This window comes from Homalodisca vitripennis, chromosome 2 (assembly GCF_021130785.1).
Source record: "Homalodisca vitripennis isolate AUS2020 chromosome 2, UT_GWSS_2.1, whole genome shotgun sequence".
NCBI classification, from domain to species: Eukaryota; Metazoa; Arthropoda; class Insecta; order Hemiptera; family Cicadellidae; genus Homalodisca; species Homalodisca vitripennis.
Window position 1 is genome coordinate 191,624,481 of NC_060208.1, and position 22,013 is coordinate 191,646,493.

Genomic DNA, 22,013 nt, shown 5'->3' on the forward strand with positions numbered 1-22,013 from the left:
TAATTTTGTACAAGAACTACTTAAAACATATGCCAATTAGAAGACGATTTCTAAAGACAAGATCTTATTAGATGATTCGGCATAAGTACTTCTGAACAGTTATACATTTGTAACAACTTTTTGCTCTGGTTAGAGTTACTACAAATTTTGAAGGCTACAGAGCCTGATCCGTTTGCGCTTATAAGCAATAACGAATGGCTCACCGGTAAGAGTGCAGCGATCATAATACAAATAACCACTGTGGTTAACGTGGGGTAGGCCACAGATGGCTTTCACTGATTATTTAACAATTATATATATCATTGTTACATCTATCACAAAATATAATAGTAAAATAATGTTATATTATGTAGTTGAAACATATCTCTCCATTTGTTTATATCTCTCTATTTAGTTTACATTAGCCTGTGTTCTTTCAGGCACATAAAATCAATTCCACCTATTCTATTTTATTATTTAATTTAACATTTTTGTAGATGTTCTTGCAAAAAATATTGTGGTATTAGAGAACTTCATTTTTTGAAGAACTTCATATATATATTTATAAATATTATTTATCATTTAACCAGTTTAAATTACTACGATTTAAAATTTAAAATGATTATAACAGAGAAATAAAAAAATGAAGTTCTCTAATACCACAATATTTTTTGCAAGAACATCTACAAAAATGCAACAATGATAAGTTACGTATCAATTTAACTTAAAAAGTATCAAAATTACCGTAAAGAAACGTTTTGTTAATTTATTTTTCATTCATATAAATCTCATGTTTGATCACTTAAGTTCTGTTAACATTAGTGCAATGTAAATATGTGCCTTAGAATTCATGAATAAGTGTAAAATTATGTTAATATATTTGCAGGGCGTTACGGGTTCCATATATATATATATATATATATATATATATATATATATATATATATATATATATATATATATATATACAATAGGTGATCTTAATTATTTCAGGTTGATTGATTAAAGTAACACACCACATCAAATCACATACTTCATCAATAATTTCATACTACAATGTAGAGTACTGGTAGTCTATGTAGGGGATGCCGACAACATTGATTGAATCAACAATGCTGTCAAACGCAGTAGGAAACGTTGAGTGGTCCAAATATAATAACTAATCTAATATGGTTTTTACTTGAAGAGACACAATTCACCTGGTAGTTTATTTATTTTCCCTTTACGCAACCATATAATTTATAATAGTACATGACAACCTGTGCTTACCTTTAAATTGATCATAGAATTAATATTTATTAAACGGTGTCAATTTTAACGGAGTCGTCCAATGTAATAATTTTCATGTTTGTTTCTCAATACCTTAAACTTAGTCACGTAAAAGAACTCTATACAATGACATGTAAGAGAAACAATAAACAACACCCACTACCTTTCCTATGAATTGCTCTACTTTAACATTATACGTTAAACCGTTCTGGAGGATAACATTCAGATGGAGATACGGAATATGCCTTTTTAATGAAAAAATTATTTTCTTTATTTTGCTCTTTCCTTGTGAAGCCAAAATTGTTACTTAGAATTTGTTTAACATAATGTATTTATCCAAACTGTGATTTTTTCTCAATAGAGGAACATAAAGAAAATAAAATTGTTGAAAATGTACACTATGAAAGGCGTTTCGACATATCTATATAAACAGTGCTGTCCAGTCTCATTTTAATGGTTAAATAGTTTGTGTGCCTTAAGTTGTTATTATTACTTCTTAGTTTATAAATCTACTTAAGATCCAAAATCTGGGTCACGATTACGTCAGGTTAAACTCTGTTGCTCTGTTCTAAGTAACTATGATAAATGTAAACAAGTTTAACAAGTAAACAAAATTAACAACGTGAAATCGTAACGATATGAAGTTTTATAGCAAAGTGTATTTTATATTAACGGGTAATGGTATAAAAATGTTTAAAAAATCTTAGTGTCTTCAACTGATCATAAACAGGATCGAAATTCGAGAAATGTGACGTATCAATAAAGACAACGAGTGACAAAAGCACCTCAGGATCAACGCGCCACTACGTGGTAAATTAAATCTTCTGTTAGAAGACTTTGAGCTCTCTTTGCTCTTTCATCCACAGCAATTCTCTCGTGTAACACATTCGGTAAAATATTGAATGCAACTCCAACGTATCGACACCAAAAATACGTAGTAAATGGAATCTTCTTTTAAAATCTTCGGGCTCTAGTTTACAACCTCAGCAATTCTGTTGTGTAACACGTTCTGTACAATTAATTAATGAATGTTCTAGCACCGTAACGTTATAAATTAAATATTCTGTTACAAGTCTTGGAGCTCTCTTTGCTGATTCATTCAAAGCAGTTCTGTCTAACAGTACTTTCATTAAAGTTATTAAATGTATTATCTCCGGATTCTCAACATGCAACGGTGTAAATTTAAAGTTCAGCTACAGCTAGCATGGTAGAATATCATAATAGATCGAGTGGAAAACTGTAAAATATTCTGATTTTATGTACAAATATTTGGATGCAGCATTGTGGTTTTGTATAAAAATATATTAATTTTTGCTGCATTATTTCGAATGAAAATATTAGGATTGAACCAATGCTCGCTGCACAATTTATTTCTAACACTCCAATGAATACGACATCTGTAACAAACACTTCAACAGCACATAAAGCAGCGACACTGAAGTACACTGTCATAACACCGATGCTCTATCTTTTGCAGCACTGTCAACATAGACCACATGACCTTGACTATGCATTGGTGTGGGGAGGGGTCGCGATAAGCCAACTCTTGATACTTATAAACTAAATATTCCTCTACACTACTCTAGTAAGAAAGCCGCTGTCTCGGCTACGGTCATACTAAGAGGAACTGTTCCGGACCGGACAGGATCAGTAACTGCTGGAAATACGGCAGCGCCGAACACAAGGCGGCGGTTTGCACGGGGGCTCCTTCTTGCGTCTTATGTACCGGAAACCCTGGAGCAAAGACGGATCATGTTCCAGGATCAGGTGCCTGCGGGGTTTTCAAGAAAGCCCTGGACGACAGGAAGGCCCATGCTAGGCCACGAAAATGATCCGGTTTATCCATTCCAATCTGCAGAGATGTCACGCTGCGGACGCAATCCTTGAACAGCTGGCCTGTGAGACCCAAGCCCAGATAGTGATCGTCAGTGAACCCGTCCGAACCAAAACCAGCTCATCTTGGTTTTACGATGGACTCGGCACTGCAGCTGTTTGGATCGCAGACAGTCGTGGAGTCCGTGTACTGCGTCATGGTTCCGGTGACGGTTATGCCTGGGTTAAGTTGAACAGCGTTACCATTTACAGTGTGTACCTCTCCCCCAATTACTCCGCGCGAGAGTACCTGGAAAGGTTGGAAGCACTGGAAGACAGTCTCCGAAACGTCCCTGGGCGTGATATAGTGGCGGGTGACTTCAACGCCCGTGCGGTCGAATGGGGTATGCCCGTGACTAACGTGAGGGGAAGACATATTTTGGAGATGGTCTCGAGACTCGATTTGGAAGTCGTGAATAGAGGGACAAGGCCGACCTTCCGAAGCACTCTCGGTGAGTCAATACCAGATATTACGATAGTATCGGCCGATTTGTTTCCTTTTGTAGAGGAATGGCGAGTGATGGACGTCTACACTGCTAGTGACCATGAGTTCATCGTTTTCCATCTTATCGATAATCGGCTGCCGCGGCGAGCGAATACCCGAAACACTCTTGGCTGGAATCTAGCTAAGATGGACAGGGGAAAACTCGTCGAGCAGCTAGATCGTAGTATCGAGGCTGGTGTTCCGGGGTTTCCCGAGTCCACTGAAACAGCTGAGGTTGAGGCTTATATCGACTCTTCCATGAAACTGATAGAACACGCTTGCAATTCGTCAATGCCTCGGAAACGACCTTACCGGGGCCGTCGCCAAGCCTTCTGGTGGACGGACGAAATCGGCGAGCTCAGGAGAACTGCGCTAATGTTCAGACGTAGAGCGCAGCGAGCTCGAAACCGGCCTGAAGCTATAACTAGGTCTGCAGTTAGCACAAGGCTGCTAAGAAAGCTCTGAGTGCAGCAATTCGTTTGAGCAAAGCACGATGCTGGCGTGAGTTCTGCCAGGAGGTGGACTCAGACCCTTGGGGAAGAGGATACAAACTTGTGACAAAAAAGCTCGGAGGAATAGGGAACAGCACGGAAATGCCTGCTGGAATGATTTCGACGATCGTGGAAGCTCTCTTCCCAAGTCACCCTGTACGGCGGGAGGAGAGAGTAGCGAGACCGGTTCCAGACGTTCCCATTTTTACGGAGCAGGAGCTTGTAGCGGCGGTGTCTACCATGCGCAACAAGAAGGCTCCAGAACCTGATGGCATTCCAGCTGAGATTTTGAAGATTGTGTCGGCGAGTTATCCACTCTTGCTGCTGAATATGTTTAATGCACTTTTGGTAGCGGGTGTGTTCCCGTCGCGCTGGAAGGTTGCTAGGTTGGCGCTGATCAGCAAAGGCAAAGGTGATCCGAACTCCCCGTCGGCATACAGGCCACTTTGTATGCTTGACACCGCGGGGAAACTCTATGAAAGGTTGCTGAAACCCAGGTTGCAGTCGTCCATCGAAGCCGCCGGAGATCTCTCTCCCCGGCAGCACGGCTTTCGAAAGCGACACTCAACTCTGAACGCCATTACAGAGGTGATCAGTGCCGTCCAGCAAGCCTGAAACAGCTTGTCACCAGGCTCGGCCGATTGTGCTGTTGGTTACCCTTGACGTAAAGAACGCGTTTAACTCTGCTCGGTGGGAGGACATGCTAGAGGCGTTGCAGCGGGACTTCAGCGTGCCCGACTATCTCCTGGTCATTGTGCAGGACTACCTGAAGAACCGTCGGCTGTTGTATGAAACCAAAGACGGAAGGAGAACAAAAGAGATCATTGCCGGTGCGGCTAAAGGGCCTATTCTCGGCCCAGACCTATGGAATGTTTCATAAGATGGTTTGCTTCGCCTCGAGATGCCCCACGACGTCTACCTCGTGGGTTATGCTGATGACGTGGCTGCAGTCATCACGGCGAGGACTCCGGACTTGGCACAGTTACGCCTTAATCAGGTAATGATTCGGGTCAATGCCTGGATGACGAGCCATGGACTTGAGCTGGCGGTCGCCAAGACCGAAATCGTTATGCTCACTCGACGGAGAATCCCCACTCTGATCTCTATGAATGTTGGGGGTGTCGAGGTTCGGACAAGGACTGCGGCGAAGTACCTGGGTGTGTTACTCGACTGCCGTCTTCGGTATTGGGAGCACATTCAGGCAGTGTGTGATAAAGCCTCTAAGGTGGTTATGTCTCTCGGCAGGCTGATGGCTAACGTAGGAAGCCCTAGGTCAAGTAAGAGACGCCTCCTCATGTCTACTGTAATCTCAACCCTTCTGTATGGCGCAGAGGTTTGGGCGGGTGTCTGAGGATAAGGCGATACAGTCAAAAGCTGTTATCGGGACAGAGAAGAGCGGCACTTAGGGTCGCCTGCGCCTATCGCACCGTTTCCGGTTCGGCCGTGGCGGTCGTGGCTGGGGTGATTCCTATTGACCTGCTGGCCATCGAGAGACAGACCGTCTTCCGAGCGGGGTAGAGAGGATGCCTTGGCTGCTGCCAGGGCGGATACTCTGCAGGTTTGGCAGCGGAGGTGGACGGAAGGATCGGACGGTCGCTGGACCTTCCGTCTCATTCGAGAGCTTCAATCCTGGATAGATCGTGGCCACGGGGAGATTGATTTATACCTGTGTCAGTTCCTGACGGGGCACGGTTACTTTAGGAAGTACCTCTGCAGGATGGGAAAAGTCAGGTCGCCTCGGTGTGCTTACTGCCCGGAGGAAGATGATGATGTTCATCACACCTTCTTCGCTTGCGGGCGCTTCACCGAGGCCAGGCGAACGCTCGCCACCACAGTTGGTGATGTTACGGCAGAGACCATTGTGGAGATGATGCTGCAGAATGAGGACGCCTGGAATGCAGTCACCACTCATGTACATGCGATCCTTCATCAGAAGCGTGAAGACGGATGCCTGGCTGACCCCTAGCTTCCGAAACAAGTAGTTTTGTCCTGGTTGGGATATAAGACACACGGACCAGGCAAGATGTCATCCGAAAGGGTTCCGGCCTGGGCCCTCTGTGGCCCGTAGGGGGTTTAGTGGGTAGTCCGCAAGGGAGTCCCGCACTCCGTGCGCAAAAGCATTCCCCCTACGTAAAAAAAAAACTCTAGTAAGAAAATACCTTCAAGCGTTTACTATCAGTTTGTGGTCTGTATAATTCCTAATCACCCAAAATTCAAATAAATATCCAGAATTGTGGGGTTTTTACTAATTTAAAGCCGTATATTTTTTGCGTAAAAATTTTTATCAAGTATTTTGTGTTATGTGTACTACAAAATTCATGCATATTACACTTGACACTTTTTTGTAAGTATGAGGTGTCCCAGAACTCTCTATCAATCTTGTCTTGTACTATTCCTGGACCGAAGACAAAACAAAATATTATACTCAAACTTCCGAAAACTTGTATTTGGATTTATTAATTTTTATTTTACAACAGCTTGTTATAATAAGTTTTAATTTGGTACATATTTTAAAAACCAAAAGCCAAATTACTATAAAAATAACAATACTTTAAATGAACGTTTTATTTTTGGAGCAAAGAAATGGTAGGTTCTTAAAATCTTTAATCATTAATATTTTAAAAATGTCATATCAAAAAAAGTAACCTTCATTAAATTTGATTTAGACTGTTTAGTTTAAAATTAAACAATACTAGTTTTGAGACAATGGGTTCGAAAATAAGTGAGATAATTATATTAAAAAACCCTAATAATAATAATATAAAGAGGCATGTGACAGCACAGTGAGTCACAACACTCGTCTGTTTTAGTTTAAGCTGCTCTAATCAACTGATTATAACATTGCATTGTTGAACTGAGATTATCCTTAAGTACTGCTTGCAGATTTCTTTGCAATAAAATATAAGATAATAAAAAATATGTGTTAAAAGATGTTTTTAAACATGATATCTTTAAATTTTTACTTAAATTGTCTAATTAAATTGTTGAAACTGTGACTTTTTTAATACGTCATTTACAGTTATTTACTCTTAAAGTCTTTTTAACCCATTTTGATAATAAGGCATGCATGAATATTTTTCTTTCATTACATGTTTAGTTTATAAAGCTATATACCAAATTTCAATCTATTACAACAAGCCGTTCTTAAGTTACAAACATTTAAGTGGAAAAAGGAAAGGGCTGCTATTCCTTTATTAATTGGGTTTTTGAAAGATTTAATATGATTTTTTGGTTTAACTTAGGTCTATAAATTATTACTGACAATACAGGTTGATATCGTTAAGGAAAACAACAGAATCAAATATAAAACTTCTCAATAATTTGACTCATAATTTTGCAAGAAATAAAAAATGTTGTATAAATATAACAAAATTACAAACATGTGAATTATTAAATATATATATATATATATATATATACATTATATAAATATATGTATATAACCAAGTGTATACATATATATTTAATAATTCACATGTGTGTATATATATATATATATATATATATATATATATATATATATAATAGCTTTGTATTAAATATCCTAGGTATATATAAGGCTGTATATAATTGTATAATTAATAGAAACTAATAAACCGTTATCATTTATCTTACCTAGAAATTTAGTTTAATTGTAATTAAATCCGTAAATATTTATGTGTTATTGTCATTCATTTACTTTATAACTATAAAGACAGTAACGTATACATCATAAAATTTAAAAACAGCTATTGAGCCAAACTCTAATCCAGGCTTTGCATAAGGGAATAAAGAAGAAAGCTATACGTTTTATTTTACAAATTATAAAACATAAAAATTCCCTTATTTTAATATAATGCAGATTTCAACTTATATATTTCATTTATAATAAAAATTGAATCGAGATATTATATGATATCGCTTTATTCATTATGTTAATTCTATATAAATGGATGTGTATCCATACCACAAGTTAAATAAAGTAATTTTTGAAATTTCATAGTGTAACCTTAGTGGTTGTTTTTCTAAGTCTGTATTTGAACTTAATTTAAAAATAAATCTAAAGTTTATTACATAACTTGCCAATATTAATAATTACAGTTACTCATAATTTATTCAATCCCTTATCCAATGCGACAAAACATGTCTCAACACTCTACAGTCATTTTAGTAAAATCAATAAATTCAAATGTTTATCAGCAATACCTCTATCCCGCTTGCAGAAAGCATTACCTGAGCTACACCAGCTGCATCAACAGCAATATCATGGCAGCACTGGGAATATAGTTTCGCAGGTAACTCTATCTTGTCACAAGGCAACGTATCGGTTTCTCTAGAAACTCTTTCTTACCAATTTCACAGCAACAGTGGGAATACACTGGTTGATGGCAACATTTATGTTTGTGTTAGATCTGTAATAATCTTTATTATATATAGATACATGATAACAATACTATAGCATAATATTACGCATGAAAAAATATGTTACATCTACAGTATGTAGTATATATAAACCTTTAATTTAATTTACGTGAGTATTTAAATTGCACTTGAACTCAAAGAGGAAATGTAACACTTTCTAAACTTTAAAAAACGATTTTAATAGCAATTAAATTTGTAGCATTTCTAATGTCAGAGAAATATATGAAAATTGTCACTGGTTTCTCTTCATAAATAGTGAAACCTCTAAAATAAATCGTAATTAAGATTTTGTACAAACATTTCTAATTTTTCCAGTAAATATTACTACTTGTATTTTATTGGGTTAGAAACTACAAAAAAGTACTCTTAACTGTTACAAGGATCTTACTCGTTAAGGCCTTTGTTAAGACTCGAAATATTTCCCTTCTCTTTGTATCGTTACAAGATATTTATAGAGGTTCTGAGCCTTGTGGTCATGTTTTTATCTGTATACGAAGAGTTTCTTTTATTAGTTAGCCTTGTTATAAATGAAGAATATAATTATTAAGAAATGTTCTCACAGAGGATTCAGTCCATTCCATTGACTCCTTCTCTATAGCTTACCTTTACACTAAAATCACACAGAGTGCTACCGTTTACGTTCAGTAAGTCTGAGCGGAAATCCAAGTCAGAAAAATTCCGAATTAAGAAAACTTTGTGTGTTAGTTCATCGTCGTTGTCTGAATAGAGTGAAAATTTCAATGCAGAGACGCTTAAGTGATCGAAGTATCTGATGCACAATGTGCTATAGAGTTTCCACTAACATTTTGAGATCAGATAAGTGACTCGTATTCTTTGCGACTAACTGCTACAATTGATTTGTGGTGGATCAGTATTGTTTACTTTTCCTTTGTAAGACCATTTCCCAGGAAATAAATACGAAGTAGTAAATGTGAAACTTTTTTGGTGACATTAAAATAAAAATGTATACGTATACGGTTTGTAAATACGATCATACGATACGATACGATCAATTTAAGTTATATCTTTTTAAGAAATTAAAATATTTTTAATAATTTATGACTTGTATTGCAATTCATTTGGCAGGTATTTTGGTCTTTCGATCATATGTTAGTGTGGGTATTTAAACACAAACTCGTATGTGACAGAAACGATAATAAAACAATTTATCGTAAAAAGTAAGAGCACTGTGGTGTAGTAGTAGCAGCTCACCCAGCGGAGTAGGTATTTTGACGTGACAACGTCTTAAATTAGGTTGCGGCTCGGAGTCACTCATGAAAAAGTGTAACGCCCGGTAACGTTACGATGCCCGTCCGTGGGTCCGCCGCACGGGATAAAGCAGATAACTATGTTTATTCGTGAAAATGTGGAGTTCTTAGATTCGTCATTTACAACAACTACAACAATAAAGGTAAATAATTGTACACTGATATTTCATTATCGTAAACTATGATTGATTGATTAATTGTTAGATTGACACAAAAGTTGAGAAACTGAGTTTATAGGTTATGTCATACTATTGACAAATGTTGATAGTGTTAAGTAAATTATTAGTTTAAATCACTCTGCAATCAATCGTAATTCAGTCGAATGAGAAGAAACAGCGCGTATTGCTAGTCAAACATAACAGTGCGACCAAACAAACGAACTAAACCGACCAATCACCACGCGCGGAGTTAGAATTTAACTGTGTTTAGCAAGAATTTCAAATTCCAATTTTAGTAAATGTTTTATTCAACTTTACCATTTACAATAAACATTTTTAATTAATTTCAAATTATGTACAATGTTTTAGTAAACAAAATATATTTCTATAGTTAAAATTTGTGCAATTCTTATTTTCATTCAATTCCTTGTTCCTATTGTGCAATTTAATAATATTCATATCAATAAATATTCTACCGAGAAAAAGACGTTGTCACGTAAAATCTTCGCCCGTAAAACCGACTTTACAGGCAACCATAATTTTTTTTGTGATTCAATCTTCATTGAAATTATGTGTGTGTGTGTGTGTGTGTGTGTGTGTGTGTGTGTGTGTGTGTGTGTGTGTGTGTGTGTGTGTGTGTGTGTGTGTGTGGGTGTGTGTGTGTAAAATATTCCTATAGAAAATTGTAAATAAAACCTCACACTGAACCATTGCATCCAGATTTCTGTAATATCCACATTATGAACCATTTTTGGTGCGAATTATATGATATCCTTAGATATTAATTTCATGGTTACAAATCAACATAAGATGATAAATATTTATGTTAGTCTTATCATTAAAAAAGGAATTCATTTTAAAAGATTGTAACTAAACTCTTTTAATCACAATTATTTCTAATTGAATAGCGAGTACACCGTTTAAAATGTTACTCTAGAGTAGACGGAATAAATGAAAAAAATGCTGGAGGTTGTCGCACACATGTATGTAAAGTTTGTACGTTACGATATTGAAAACCATAAGCTAATTCAACGAAGGGGGAATTATTTTATTAGAATCGCCATGATCATCGTGAATGCCTAGTTTAAATGCCAATCAACTTATAAACAGAACTTTGATACCAAGCATTGAATATTGTTGCAGGTGAATTATGCATACATTTCCATTCTCGGCCATACCCATTATGTTCTGGGTGTTTTCCGATTTGATTAAATTGCAATGTATGGTGCGAGATAATTTTATTTTAAGAGATTATCTAGGAAATTTGTATTAAAATCCAGCTATAATAATATTATATTATTAACGCGTTTTTTTATTTTATACGATAATAAAGATTATATCTTTTATATATATAAAGATTTATATATATATAAAAGATTATGGCCAAAGGCTAGAACTCGGATCTCAGGAATTATAAGCTGACATTCTGTATATCTATATGAAAAGAATAAAAAAGAGAACAATATTTATAAAGTACTATCTTAAGTAGATGGAGCGATTGATATATCCCTTATTTGATTATCCTTTAAGCACATAGAGTTTAAATTACACTAAAATTAGTAGTAGCTTTGTAACATTATTAATAGTACTACTATGGAAATAATAATGTGTTATTAATATTATTAGATTTATTCAAATAGTATTTCCGCTAATTGAAGTCATTTGTCATGTTTAATACGCAGTTTGTGTTTTTCTTTGCTTAAAAGTTAAAACATATTAGAGGATTATTTAGGATAAAAGAAAATTGTAAACAGTTTTCAGTTATGTTAAGTCATTACGACTTCACTATGAACGTCAGTGCGTGGATGGTATGGGTTGATTGTTGTATAATTACATTAATATGTGTTTGTGGAATTACAAATTTCCGAGTATCAGGCAACATATTTACTCATTTATATCAATTACATTATTCAACATTATGTAATACACAGTATTAAATGACGTTTATATAACAGAGACATGTAAGTGGTGATGATACAGTCCCTTGATTAAAATGCACTTTATCCTATTGGTATGACCATCATCCTGCATTTCATTACTACTTTGTTTGTTTTCAATCAATTGTAGATCATGGATCTCTTTTATTTGAATAAAACAAACATTGTATGTGGAAACGCTGAAACTGTGTAATAGATCTCCTCTGTCTATTAATTAATCATGCAAATTGTGTTTACTTGTGTGTGTTGTCTCCGTCATCAGACCCGTGGTAAATAATAGTAGTTATATGTTTTAAACATAAAATACTATTTTATTGTTGAAGATTTGTGTAAGTGAAAATAATAATTATTGTTAGATATTATAACATGTTTTTTAGTCTACACTTTTTAACAAATATTTTGAGATGTTAAGCGAGAAATAACGTTTTTGGCTATGTCACTAGTTAAAAAGATTTTTTAGCAAAAGATGTTTTCAAAGATTGAAAGCTCATTGACAGTTGAAATTAATTGGTTTGTTCAACCAAAATTTAAGCATACTTAAGTAAAGGTAAAATAAATTAGACCGAAAAAATAGGAGAATTTTTACGAAGTAAGTGCATTTGTCCCTATAATTTAAATCTCTTCATTTATACGAAAGGAGGTTACCTTGAGTAAAAATCTGTTTATTGAGTTTTTATTTATTCAAAATCCATATAAATATGTAACAAACATTGTAACACTCACCTCCTTGTAAAGTATTGCTACTATGATGCATTGTACATAAAACAGATATCCACTCTACAATTCCTTGTAATTTCGTATATTTATCAATGATTTCCTATAATATGACAATGATTTGGAACTGGCTGATTAAAAATATTACTTATAATTATTTTCATATCGACTTTTATCATTTTTCATCTACGAGTGCTTCCAATTTTCGTGCAGACAAGTAACCAAAGGGTGGTTGTCTGCTGAAAAGGTTTAAAAGATTTCAGTGTACATAACTAAATTAAGAATTTATATAAATCAGTGGAAGAGTTGTAAACGACTGTAAAGTCAATGTATTTAACTGTATAGTGTTGTTTAGTCTGGTTGGACGGACTAACTAGTTTACAGTGACACCGCCGAACTAACATTATCTAGTGGTAGTAACAACTAGATGTAAAGTTCAGCGTAAGTTTATGTAAATTTTTAGAATTGTTTAGTCTGGTGTTGTGGACTAACTATTTTAAGAGTAGTACGGGAAATAAATTGTCTAGTGGTAATAATAAAAAGTTGTAACGTTCAAAATATATTAAAATATATTAACTTTGTAGAGTTGCTTAGTCTAGTTGAGGGGACTAACAAGTTTAACAGTGGTAACAACGAACATTATTTAGTGGTTGTAACAACCAGTTGTAATGTTCAAAGTAAATTTATGTAACTTTGTTGTTTTGGTTAGTCTGGTTGTGCGACTAAGTACTTTAACAGTGGTAACGCCGAACTAACGTTGTCTAGTAGGCTAGTAATAATAACTACTTGTTATATTGTAAGCTAGATGACGTAATAACTCAAAGATTTTTAAACTATCTGTAGACATCTGTATTAATATCTTGATGATTTGCTTAAATTAATGAGACATTGAAACGTTATTCATACATAAGATTTAACAAAAACTCTTAGCTTGAGTATAATGTTTTCTGCGATCAACGAAAAATGATATTCCATCAAAATACAAGGACTGTTTGGGTACTAACTATTGAGATACGAAGGTGCGCTAAGTTTGTAGCTCAAATTACTGTGTTATTATATCATACAAAGGCGATACTTATATAGAAATAATGTGTTATGCCAAATTTCAAGTATATGTGTAAGTTTTTCAGAAATATCGTATATACAGACAGACAGAAATCTCTCGAGTAACATACTTCGCTTTCACTTAGCCAATTATAGAGCATCTGGTGTATTTATTATTTTCCGCACTTGCTTATCATTCCTTATTTATCATCCGGATGAGACACAGATAGCAATGCCTTGAAAGGATAACGGGATTACGGATATTGGCGATCGTTATCTTTAACATTTTCTCAAATCAATCATCGCCAATAATAGCATTTAATCAAGAATTTATTGGGTTGATAAAACATCGTAGGATGTTGCAGTGAGACACTCTGTCTTGGTTTCAAATATATATATTTTGCTTATCTCTAAAATCTTTAGTACCGTTGGTAGTATATACCATTACGCAATCTTGATATAGTTTTAAACATATTAGAGATGTAGCCTCGAAAAGTGTTTGATAAATATGTATATAATTATAAGCCTTTTAATACTTTTTAAACTTTTGACGTGACAACGTCTTAAATTAGGTTGCGGCTCGGAGTCACTCATGAAAAAGTGTAACGCCCGGTAACGTTACGATGCCCGTCCAGTGGGTCCGCCGCACGAGATCCGCACGGGATAAAGCAGATAACTGTGGGTCCGCCGCACGGGATAAAGCAGATAACTATGTTTATTCGTGAAAATGTGGAGTGCTTAGATTCGTCATTTACAACAACTACAACAATAAAGGTAAATAATTGTACACTGATATTTCATTATCGTAAACTATGATTGATTGATTAATTGTTAGATTGACACAAAAGTTGAGAAACTGAGTTTATAGGTTATGTCATACTATTGACAAATGTTGATAGTGTTAAGTAAATTATTAGTTTAAATCACTCTGCAATCAATCGTAATTCAGTCTATTGAGAAGAAACAGCGCGTATTGCTAGTCAAACATTTAAAATAACAAATTATAACCTCTAACCTGTCATAACAGTGCGACCAAACAAACGAACTAAACCGACCATCACCACGCGCGGAGTTTGTGTTTAGCAAGAATTTCAAATTCCAATTTTAGTAAATGTTTTATTCAACTTTACCATTTACAATAAAAATTTTTAATTAATTTCAAATTATGTACAATGTTTTAGTAAACAAAATATATTTCTATAGTTAAAATTTGTGCAATTCTTATTTTCATTCAATTCCTTGTTCCTATTGTGCAATTTAATAATATTCATATCAATAAATATTCTACCGAGAAAAAGACGTTGTCACGTAAAATCTTCGCCCGTAAAACCGACTTTACAGGCAACCATCCATTTTTTTGTGCGTTAAGCTCAAACTGTGGTATTGTTTCAATAGAATTAAATTATAAAACACAGCAATTTTATATTTTTATTTTCATACTATGTACGTTTCGAATTCTGGGAATTCATCTTCAGGTACTAAGGTTATTTTCATAATTTAACTTAACCTTAGTACCTGAAGATGAATTCTCAGAATTCGAAAAGTACACAGTATGAAAATAACAAGTTTAAAAAGTGTTAAAAGGTTTATAATTTTATATACATAGTTTTAAACAGTTACATCGTTTTCGCTCTATATATGCACAAACGAAAACTAAATACAATCGCATATCTTACTTTAAGATTTTATTACATTCACGGAAATTCATACACACTTCGTTCGAATAGCTAAAAATCAGGATATTGCTTGCTTGTTCAACTAGATATGAATTTTTGTCTATACTTATATACACGATAACATGGCTGACGATATACCTCACACCACTTCTACACAAATCATCAATATATATCTCATAAGCAAAGATATCCAATTACTACCGTGGTTTGTAGATCCAAAGCAGTAAATAAATCAAGGCTTTAAAATTTTATAAAAAAAATTCATAATGAATTTCTTACAATTCGTGTAACTACGATACTATAAATGGACAGAAAACTGAACAGGGGTATTATAATATTGACTGCTTTATCTGTACTCTGAGCCTTTCAGTATTCACGAACCGCTGTTGTATCTCTCTTACCCCTCCGAGTCTCTCCGTATTCATGAGTTCCGAGGAAAATTTAGAAACGCTTCCTTGAGACCTTTGTTTGAATAATGTTGGCAATGAAGACAAGCAGCGTCGCGACGCTCTGTAGGCTATGTTAGTTAGGGGAGAAGAATTGAAACTCTTTACAGCAAATCACCGGCATTCTCCCTGAATGGGCTCGGTATTCTGAGAGAGCTATATCTCCACCGTCTTTACGAGACAAAGCGCGCACTTTTGTGTCACTGTGGCAGATATAATTCTAAATCACGCTTTCAGAAACATTTTGCATTACCCCAAAACCGAAGTGATGTGATTTAGTGGAAATTTAAATCCACTTATCCTATAAAACTATAAATTAATAGTTTCACTAATTTAAAACAATTTTAACAAACCATAATACGCAAACTACGGTGGTTACTTGCACATTGTAATTAGTCTTTAAAATATACTGAACACTTTTTACTATCTGTATAAATATCATTTACCTACTATGCATTACAAAATCCTTTTTCAAAAATATTATATCAAACCTTTATATAAATAAGTATATAATATTTTTTAAATAATGTTTACTTTTTGTATGTTAAATTACGCCGTTCAGAATCTGAGATTTAAACGTACTTATGGCTACATTTTTACATTCGAATATTAATTAACAGTTTTAATCAGGCTCTTATCATTTTTAATCAGACTAGTTATACAAATGTAATAAAATTCTAAAAGTCGTTTGTCAGATATTTGGTCTTCCGACAATATGTTTCTTTGGTTATTAAAACATACATGAAAGAAACGGCCATGTAAACAATAATTTCATTGTAAAAATGAAAAAGGGCTTTCTGGTATAGTGGTAGCACACACACCCGGCAAGTGAGAGATCTGGGTTCGAGTCTCGGCGGAGAAAGTACTTTTTGTAATTTAATGTTTATTTAAATTAAATTATTCTATGGGCATTTTGATAAATTTAATGCATGTAAATATAAGTCGTTTGTCAGATATTTGGTCTTCTGACCATATGTTTATTTAGTTATTTAAAACACATTTTAAGGAAATGGCCAAATAAACAATAATTAAATCTTAAAAAGTAAGGTCTCTTTGGTGTAGCCTAGCACATTCAATTCTCAGGCTAGCAGATTGTGTATTCTTTTTTACCTGTAAAAACTTCATCATTCTCATAGTGTTTCTGTAAGCAGGGTATTTTGGGAATAAACTAGCAATAGACTTTAAATGTTTCAGCTAACATAATATTTACGTAAGAGTTAATATCCTAATAAGAAATGTCTTCACACTTATTAGAGTAATGTCAACAGAACACTTAATGTGGGACAGTAGTTGTCACTTTTCAACACTTTCAACACTTTTCAAAGAGCGAGAAACGGTCAGCCAGACAACAGTGAACCTCTGACCTCAAACCACAGACAGTGACGTCATAATACCTCAACCTGTCTTTGACATATACCGCTCTCTCCTATGCTCTGCTTCAGGGTGACGGTTTAGATGCGGTCAGCCAAGCATCGGTGGGTCACTAACCTCAAACCGCAGATAATGACTTCTTGATACCTCTGCCACATGCATATACTACTATTGTAATATACTCTGCTTGATGTTACTACCAAATACAATTGTGTAACAAAATGGGATGGTAATGTTTTTCTTGGTTGTAAATTTAAAATAAGTAATTTTCCTATTATTTATGAAATATATTTGTAAACGGAATCTATAAATGTTGTGTTAAATTTTGTTATTAATGAATATGTAACATGAATCATGATATCCTTGAAATGAAAGTTGATTTTAATGTTAATAACATTACACTGAGGTTAAAATTTGTCACAACTGTATGATGTTAAACAATTACTGGAACTATATTGCTTTATCAGGCATTACATACATTAAACTGTGTGACTACTTTAATGTCTTCGTTATGAATACATAGCAAATCCCACATAAAACAGCTTAATCTTGTTAATTTAAAGTCTAATTTTCACATTGTAATGGGAAAGTGACAAATTCTTTAAGTAAACAACAAGATTATTTAAAATTGTATAGTTCATAAATACTTTGATTGATCAATAAACGGTATCCATTTATATGTATAAATTATAATACTTACTTATTTATACTAATTTTTAATGGTAACAATGTATTGAATATATAAATTGAATAAAATATTAAGCTCGAGTTTTCTAGTGCTGATCTGAGTCAGTTGCACTGCGAGAGATGGAAAATGGGGAGTGTCCAGGAAGGAAGACTGAAACAGATGTTTAAGAGAAGCTCTTTCTCCCACCACCAAACGTAGAAGTAGTAGGAAATTAATTATTAACACAACGTTTTGCAGAACACCTTATATTGCTCCTGATTTCAACAACTAAACCAAATAGGTTGTCCGCCTTTCAGTGCCTTTGGTACAAAGTTTAAGATAGTTTGCTTTCTATCTTCTTCTTTCTCTTCTCTCCTATTACGTGTGTATTCTGTTAATCATATTTCTTATGTTAATTTACCTAGCTCCTTTCATTTTCGTCGAAATGCTTCTTGAATCAAATTCACGTTCATGTGAGTCTAAACTTGACTGTAGTTTTCTCACTGAAATCATAATGTGTCTTTATTTAATAGTGCCTCAGCATAAGTTTTATCTGTTGCTCAATCTCTTCTTCTCAGTAAATATATACTTATTTTACTTTTAAAGAAACTGTAAGAAGAGCAAAAGCATAATTTATTATGCCCTCCACATTGGGCATCTAGGATATAATGGAGGCTAGAGTTTTCATAAGTACAAAAGTACGCCACACTAGCGTCACAAATTCATTATCTAGATATCCTGCTAAAAGACAGAAAATATATATTTACAACCCTCAGGAAGACAAAAAAGAAAATCTGATAGGCTATTTAGTTATTTCGATGAGACTCGGTATCCCATGTAACGAAATCTTACAAACTAATTTACCGAATACCACATGTTAAAATTCAGTATGATTCCAATGGTTACAAATTTGTTTATCCTGCGATTTTCTGGTTGCCACCATAGTTACTCATAAGATCAGTATAAAATGATCACTAATGCTCAGCTAAATCCTATTGAGTCCTATGCACCATTATTGAATTGGATGTTCTTGATTTATAAACTGAGTTCCATGTAATATTTCAAGTTTATGGTTATTCGTACTCGATATATAATGTCTACTTTCACAGAGAACGTCATTAACGCTTAGCCGACAATTTCTCATCAATCTCCTCATTTAAAATCTCATGCGATAGACACCTTGACAAGTAAACAAGGTGATGTATTCCAAAGTGTTGTACTCGGAAGTCTTGGGGCAATCCAAGCGTATGTTGATTAATTGATGTTTCCATTAACGGCTTACATGAAGACCACCATTTCCATCTGGCCCTGGTCTGTATTTTTACCATGAGATCAGAAGAAAATATTTACTAGCATATTCTAGTTTATATAGATTTATTTACGGGAAGGTATTCTCTGGCAAAGATATGATTGTCAATGATACGTATTATTAGATGTACTAGAGTTATTTTTAAACATATAGCAACATTAAAATCGTTATAAAATTTTAATATGTATTTTGACAACTACATAAAATTATAATACTATATATCAAGTCTCTTGAGATTTAGACTTTTACTAATGTAGGGAATTGCCAAATCTAAAAATCTATATAGGCTAACTTAAAAAATTACAAGTGATAGTATAAATAAATAACATACATTTAAAAAAATATTATAATAATAGATAATATAAAGGTGATCTGTATATTGCTTTGGTAGCCAAAGTGGTTTATGATCTCTTCATATACAGTTATTTTTATACTGCTTCATATTTATAATTGGCATCAAACATAGAGAGAACTTAAGACAGGAGTGAATTTTCGCAGACTACACTCAGTAATACATGACATATATTAAAATAGGAACTCTGTTGAATTTATAAAGCCAAATACAGTGCATGTTACATTAACATATTACTTGAGTGTCCAAACATGACATACTAATGTTTCTCTAAATACAATCAAACTTTATCAAGAGCTTGTTAGAATTACATATTCAAATTGCTTTTAGAGTATATAATTAACAGTATTGGGTGTCAGTAATGAAACTTCCAGCACGTAAATGTTTGACTGGTAGTGCTGATCCCAACAGCTATACACGGGACACAAAGCAACTCATGTATGGTATGTATCGGTGATCAATTATGAATCAAAGTGCTTTTAGAATATATAATTAACAGTATTGGATATCAATAATCAAGCTGACAACACTTGAATGTTGGACTAATAGTCCAGATCCCAACAACTATGCACGGGAAACAAAGCAACTCGTGTATAGTATGTATCGGTGATCAATTATGAATCAAAGTGCTTTTAGAATATATAATTAACAGTATTGGATATCAATAATCAAGCTGACAACACTTGAATGTTGGACTAATAGTCCAGATCCCAACAACTATGCACGGGAAACAAAGCAACTCGTGTATGGTATGTATCGGTGATCAATTATGAATCAAAGTGCTTTTAGAATATATAATTAACAGTATTGGATATCAATAATCAAGCTGACAACACTTGAATGTTGGACTAATAGTCCAGATCCCAACAACTATGCACGGGAAACAAAGCAACTCGTGTATGGTATGTATCGGTGATCAATTATGAATCAAAGTGCTTTTAGAATATATAATTAACAGTATTGGATATCAATAATCAAGCTGACAACACTTGAATGTTGGACTAATAGTCCAGATCCCAACAGCTATGCACGGGAAACAAAGCAACTCGTGTATGGTATGTATCGGTGATCAATTATGAATCAAAGTGCTTTTAGAATATATAATTAACAGTATTGGATATCAATAATCAAGCTGACAACACTTGAATGTTGGACTAATAGTCCAGATCCCAACAACTATGCACGGGAAACAAAGCAACTCGTGTATAGTATGTATCGGTGATCAATTATGAATCAAAGTGCTTTTAGAATATATAATTAACAGTATTGGATATCAATAATCAAGCTGACAACACTTGAATGTTGGACTAATAGTCCAGATCCCAACAACTATGCACGGGAAACAAAGCAACTCGTGTATGGTATGTATCGGTGATCAATTATGAATCAAAGTGCTTTTAGAATATATAATTAACAGTATTGGATATCAATAATCAAGCTGACAACACTTGAATGTTGGACTAATAGTCCAGATCCCAACAACTATGCACGGGAAACAAAGCAACTCGTGTATAGTATGTATCGGTGATCAATTATGAATCAAAGTGCTTTTAGAATATATAATTAACAGTATTGGATATCAATAATCAAGCTGACAACACTTGAATGTTGGACTAATAGTCCAGATCCCAACAACTATGCACGGGAAACAAAGCAACTCGTGTATGGTATGTATCGGTGTGATCAATTATGAATCAAAGTGCTTTTAGAATATATAATTAACAGTATTGGATATCAATAATCAAGCTGACAACACTTGAATGTTGGACTAATAGTCCAGATCCCAACAACTATGCACGGGAAACAAACCAACTCGTGTATGGTATTTATAGATATATGGCATATATCTACATAAAATTTCATGCATCCTACACATGTGTACATTGCAGCAAAAAACTTCTGAATTTGCTCATAGTTTAAGTTTTTATTCCTCTTTAGTAATTTTATTAATACTCCTTAAGGTTTCTTTTCTAAATCCCCTTAGAAATAAATAACAGCGTTCTTATTATCACATGTTACCTTTTATAATGAAAGGGAGTGTTATGAGAGGTTGAACTTATTTAATTCTCCACTACCATTTCTAGTACAGGATGTGAGTAAAGCAAGTTACCCGCTGCAGCAATAACCGAAGAGCAATATTGTTTATCTATCAGCGTCGGTGTTAATATACAACCTAAGAAATAGTAGAGCATAGTAGGGATTTGTTTTAATAATAATATTTCAGGAGTTTGTCCAAGGATGCAACAAACATTTCTAATACAGGATGCGGATAAAGTAATTTAACCGATGCAGCAATAACCGAAGAGCAATATTGTTTATCTATCAGCGTCGGTGTTAATATACAACCTAAGAAATAGTAGAGCATAGTAGGGATTTGTTTTAATAATAATATTTCAGGAGTTTGTCCAAGGATGCAACAAACATTTCTAATACAGGATGCGGATAAAGTAATTTAACCGATGCAGCAATAACCGAAGAGCAATATTGTTGTTTATCTATCAGCGTCGGTGTTAATATGTAATATAGGAAATAGTTGAGCATAGTAGGGATTTACTTTAGTCATAATATTTCAGGA